The 5,584-nt window shown below is 51.6% G+C and overlaps 1 protein-coding gene and 1 long non-coding RNA gene across 9 annotated transcripts in view; one reads left to right on the top strand and one right to left on the bottom strand.

Annotated features, from left to right (window-relative positions):
- Positions 1-5,584, bottom strand: part of ARHGEF12 (Rho guanine nucleotide exchange factor 12) — a 198,434-nt gene that overhangs the window by 30,467 nt on the left and 162,383 nt on the right. The gene's annotated exons all lie outside the window — the stretch shown is intronic.
- LOC107182276 overlaps positions 4,926-5,584 on the top strand; it is a 6,434-nt gene continuing 5,775 nt past the window's right edge. Inside the window, exon 1 of the long non-coding RNA XR_001512990.1 lies at positions 4,926-5,017. This is a non-coding gene — a long non-coding RNA (uncharacterized LOC107182276). The remainder of the gene's footprint in view (positions 5,018-5,584) is intronic.

Below are 5,584 nucleotides of genomic sequence, written 5' to 3' on the forward strand. Positions count from 1 at the left end.
AGTTGGTCACTATGACACACACTGACCACCAGGGGGCAGACGCTCAATGCAGGAGCTGCCCTCTGGTGGTCAGTGCGCTCCCACATGGGGAAGCTCTGCTCAGCCACAAGCCAGGGTGATGGCTGCTAGTACAGTGGTGGTGGTGGGAGCCTCTCCTGCCTCCTCAGCCGTGCTAAGGATGTCTGACTGCAGCTTAGGTCTGCTCCCGAGGGCTGCCCAGCTGCCAGAGGGATGTCTGATTGACATCTTAGGCCCAATCCCTCAGTGAGAAGGCTTAAGCCAGCAGGTGGTCATTCCCCGAGAGGTCCCAGACTGCGAGAGGGCACAGGCCGGGCTGAAGGACTCCCCCACCCGCCCCCCCCAAGTGCACAAATTTTTGTGCACTGGGCCTCTAGTAGGATAATAAAAGCAAAATATGCTAATTAGACCGGACAGCCGAATGACCTTCCGGAAGTCATTTTGGTTGTCCTTCCGGACGAAGCCGCCATGGTGGGGGCTGAGGCAGAGGTGGTTAGGGGCAATTAGTCAGGTAGGTGAGTGGTTAGGGGTGATCAAGCAGGCAGGCAGAGTGATGAGGGGTGATCAGGCAGGCAAGTGGTTAGAGGTGATCAGGCATGCAGCGAGCAGTTAGGGGCGATCAGGCAGACAGGCAGGGGAGTGGTTAGGAGCCAGCAGTCTTGGATTGCAAGAAGGATGTCTGACTGCCAGTTTAGGTCTGATCCTTGTGGGACATCCCTCGAGGGGTCCCGGGTTGCAATGAAGTGCAGGCGAGGCTGAGGGACCCCCCCCTCCCATGCATGAATTTCATTCACTGGGCCTCTAATTCTATTATAAATGTGACACTCCACACAGCAAAGATGGACTGACAGCATTTTGGAATTTTAATTCTGCCACAAATATGAACAGCAGCTGGGTTTACAGAAGAAAGTAAATGCCTCCAACTGCTGCAAGCTATCCATTATCTACACAATCATGAAAGTGCAAACAGGGAACCCAGAAGGCTGATGGACCTTGAGCTTTGGCAAGGACTAAAGCTATGCACCGATTGTTCTGTTGAGACAATAGTGGTTCAAGCAATTTCCTGACCTAAGAGTCTCAAAGTAAATCTTTACTAATATTTCCTGACCTTTAAGATAGTCTGTCTGTTACCAGATTGCCGGACTGCCTAAGGGCAAGATGTGTATCTAAAATTGAATAAAAAGCTAACAGGGCCTGGGCACCAGTGAAGCCTTTTCACTAGAGAATGGCTCTCCGCCTGGCCCCCTGTGATTTCCAAATTCATATTTCTTATCTAGTCTCTTCATTTATGCATGGCCCTTCTCCAGGTCCTGAACCCTAGCCATGCAGGTTGCGGTTTTCATATCCAACCTCAAGCCAGAGGTCAGGTGTCCATAAGGTGAACTTAATGAACGAATACCAAAAAATATTCTCCAAAAGTAGTTAAAAAGAGAGTAAACTTAAAAGCCTATTTATGATTTTTGCTTTTCTTATTCCTGGCCAACATTTTCCCCTAAATTGACCATTTATACCTAATAGCTACTAACCAAATTGGTTGGTCCTTTCCAATTGTTTTATAGGTAATTATATTGGTTAAGACCACACTTCTTTTGGGAGATCCAAGGTGGTGGCAGAGAAGGTAACAGTAGCACTAACCTCCTCCCAGGAACAAACCAGAATTATAACTAAACTAGAAGCCCGTTGCACGAAGATTCATACAATAGGCCTTCCTTCCCCTGGCTGCTGGCACAGGTTTTCCTCCGGCACCCCGGACCCAGGCCTTTGGTCCGGCCACAATGGAGAAGCCAAGCCTCTTCAGTCTTCAGTCTTCACTCCAGCTGGAGCCTTGCATTTGCTCCCCACCTGCATATGCAAATTAACCACCATCCTTGTTGGGTTAATTTGCATAGTTGCTCTGATCGGCTGGTGAGCATAGCAGAGTGACATCAATTTGCATGTTTCTCTTTTATTACTGAAGATTACAGAAGAATCATCCTGAATAACCCACTGAAGACTAGTTGGGAGAGACTTCTTATAACCAAGGACTTACAGAAGAAGCCACGTGGGGATGGTAGGAAGTGGAGATGTGAGAAAGGCTGGCCCACACATGTAGTGGTTGAGAATCTGTAGGAGCATCTCAGCTGCAAAGATCCCCTGGAGAAAAGGGTCTCAGCCCCAGGCTGGGTTCAGAGCGTCAGAGCAGGGAAGAGGAGTCCATGTCACAGGTGGCTGTGGATTCTACCCACCAGGGAGAAACCAGGTCTGCTAGAAACTGGCGGCTCCGAAAGGGCCATTGTCCCAAATCCTGTGGCGGCCACTCATCCTGGGCTCTGGGAGAGCAGGCAACTCAGAGTAGACTGGGGCCCTAAAGGGAGACACTGGGCTGTGTGGCTTCAGGAAAAAGCTAAAGGGAGGGCCGCCGTCCCTGTAACGAGGGCACTCCCAAAAGCCCACAGATGCACCTGCCCTGGACTGGGCAACCCCATACAGCCCCAGCCTGGGAAAAGGCAGCACCTCACAGCTCCCAGCAGCCCCAACAGCGCGTGCCCACAGAGCACAGGCTGGATGGTCCCCAGGGACCCATAGCACAGACTTCCTGGAGGCTCCCGAGGAGGCTGGCAGTCTCAGGTTGTGTCAGAGTCCCAGGGTGAGACTGGGTTGTGTGGCAAGAGGGAGAGGGCTGTTCCCCTCCCATGACCAGTGCTACCCTCCAGTGTGGAGCCTCCCTCCACACAGACACACCGGGGTCTCCCTTTAGCCAGCTGAGCTCTGTGGGCCTCAGCCCAACACATCCCTGAGACCTGCCCTCACAAAGGTCCACAGGGTGGCTGGCCCTAGTGGACATGGAGACCTTTGCCAACTGGCCTCAGACCTGACACTTTGCCAAGTTTAGTCTGCATCAGCCTAGTGGACACCACTCCCTAACTGACACTCACTGGGAACTGACCTCAAGCAACTCACATGCTGCTGCCAGAGGCTCTCAGGGCTGGGCCCATGGCAGCTGCAGGCGGGCAGAGCCCAGCTGTGGGGGAGCCATGGAAGCTGGCTTTCCTGCACAGCGAGGTCCCTCTCATGCACATATAGGCCCTACGCAGATACAAACTGTGGGTCTCTTTGTAGCTTGAAGCAGGTAATCCAGGGCCAGTTGCAGAATCTTATACTGACCTGCACCGGATTCCACCCCAAGTCCCAGAAGCAGCACATATGGTGGTGGGCTCCTGACCAGATTAGAACGCAGTCCACAGAGGCCACCCAGGGGGAGTGCTCTGCAAGCCCCGCCCTGCTGAGGGGTCCACACACGAGTCAGTCAGTCCTTACGCTCAGCCAGCACGAGCTCAACCCAGAGCAACAAAGCGGGAGGGGAGCCCGGGCGGTGCCAGGTGGTGGGCAGCCGCGGGGACTCAGTCCACCTGGGAGACTCGGACCACATCACCCGGGCACAGCGCCGGTAGGAAGTCTGCTCCTGTCTGGGATTGCTGGAGGGGTCCATGGCAGAATTCAGGGCCAGGGGAGGGGTCTACTTGGTACACGCAGAGTGACACTGAGGGGCCTCTGTTTTCTGGAAGAAATTTGTGGAGAGAGCCAGCCAGAGACTAGATTGTGGCTTGGGACAGAGGATCAGAGCTGCTGAATTGCTGGGATATCCCTCCCGCCGTGATCCCAGACAAAAGGGCACAGTGCTGGGTTGGAAATCCGAGTAGGTACTGCTTGGTTTGATGGCGCGGGGAGTTGGACATTTGGCCCAATGGGAGCCAACTGGTCCAGCCACCAAGAGCCTGGAGTGCTAAGGGGAGCTGATTTTCTTTAATCCTCAGCCAGGGACACTTCTCATTGACTTTTTAGGGAGAGGAAGGGTGAGAGAGAAAAACATGAATCAAGAGAGAAACATTAATCAGTTGCTTCCTGTATGCACCCCAATGGGGGATCGAACCACAGCCTAGAAATGTGCCCTGATGAGAATCAAACCTGCAAGCTCACTGGCTCAACCAGCTGAGCCACCTCCTGGCTAGGTGCTGGTTGTCCATCCTGTCCTATTTGGTTTGGTGGCACAGGGATGCCAGGGAGTCAGGAAGAGCTGAGTTATTGTGACTCTCCTGGGTGGGCTTCTGTCCAGGGAACAGACAAGCGTGTGTTGGGCCCTGCGGCTGTGTTGCAGGAAGCGGATATGGGCTCCCCAGCGAGTCAGCCCAAGCAACCCTGGGAAGGAGAAGACTTGCTCATCCCCTCCTACTGCATACGGGCACCCCTCCCCCGCGGGACTGTTTACACCCCCTGGCCAGGCCCAGATACACCCACTGAGGGCAGATCTGTGGGGAAAGGGAGAACAGCTCAGAATGGGACATTCAAGATGGGAGACCCATGGCAGAAACTCTGGGCTCTGGAGGTCCACCATTCAGGCTCAGGGCTCTGCCTGCCGGTGGCCATGCGCAGGTTGCAGGCCAGTCAGGGATAGCAAGGGGCACTGGTCTGCAGCAGGGAACTGCCTGGGGCCCAGGGCCAGCACCGCAGAGGACATTTTAGACCACATCTGAGAAGGCTCCTATGCGCTCCACAGCAGTGGGCCCAATGAGTGATTGCCATCAGCACCAAAATTGGCTGAGACACACTCCTTTTTCCCCTTTTAAATCTTTTATTTTTCTGATCTATTTAATTATTCTCTTATCTTTATTCTTTCATACCTCTTCTCCCCTTTCCTTATTCTACTTTTCTATTTTCTTTTTTATTCTTTTTTACTGTTTTTCTTTTCTTATTCTGCATTTCATTTTAATTATTACTAGTGGCCTGGTGCACAAAATTCATGCACATTAAAAGAGAATTAATGAGAAGAAATGTTTTAATACTGCTATTTGTCTTTTCTCTATAATAGAAGTGTCAGAAATGAAAAATTAGTAAAATGTATATAAAATCTCCCTCCTGTCAGAGTCTGGGGCATGCTGCGGGACCTAGAGTCAAGTCCCCGCCCACCACTCTCACGCGCTTCGAAAATGCAGGAGACCCAGGCCCAGCTGGCCCCACCCCCGTCAAGCCCCTCCAAGCTGGGGGCACAGCCTAAGGTCCCCCAGCCTGGTGCTGGGTGGGGGGTGCAGTCTGAGGTCTCCCAGCCCAGTGCCAGGGCCGTGGCCTGAGGTTCCCCGTCAAATCCCACTGGCTAGGGGGTGCGGCCTGAGGTCCCCCAGCCCAGTGCCAGGGCAGAGGGCGCAGTCTGAAGTCCCCCATCAAGCCCAGCTTCCCCCTCCCCCACAGTGTCATGGACAAATTAGCATATTCCCTCTTTATTATATAGACTAGTAGTCTGGTGCACAAAATTTGTGCACATTAAAAGGGAATTAATTAGCAGAAATATTTTAATATTGCTATTTGCCCTTTCTCTATAATAGAAGTGTGAGAGATGAAAGGGAATTAGTAAAATGTACATGAAAATAATATATAAATTTATTTATAAAAAACAATAACAACATGATATAACAATGAATATTTTCCATGAAATTTTTACTGTAAGAATCTTAGTTTACCATTAATTTTTTTAAATATGCTGGGTATTCTGGAAAATCTATATCATTTGGACAACATTTTCCTTTGCTCAACA

Source organism: Myotis davidii, unplaced genomic scaffold (assembly GCF_000327345.1).
Source record: "Myotis davidii unplaced genomic scaffold, ASM32734v1 scaffold355, whole genome shotgun sequence".
Classification (NCBI taxonomy): domain Eukaryota; kingdom Metazoa; phylum Chordata; class Mammalia; order Chiroptera; family Vespertilionidae; genus Myotis; species Myotis davidii.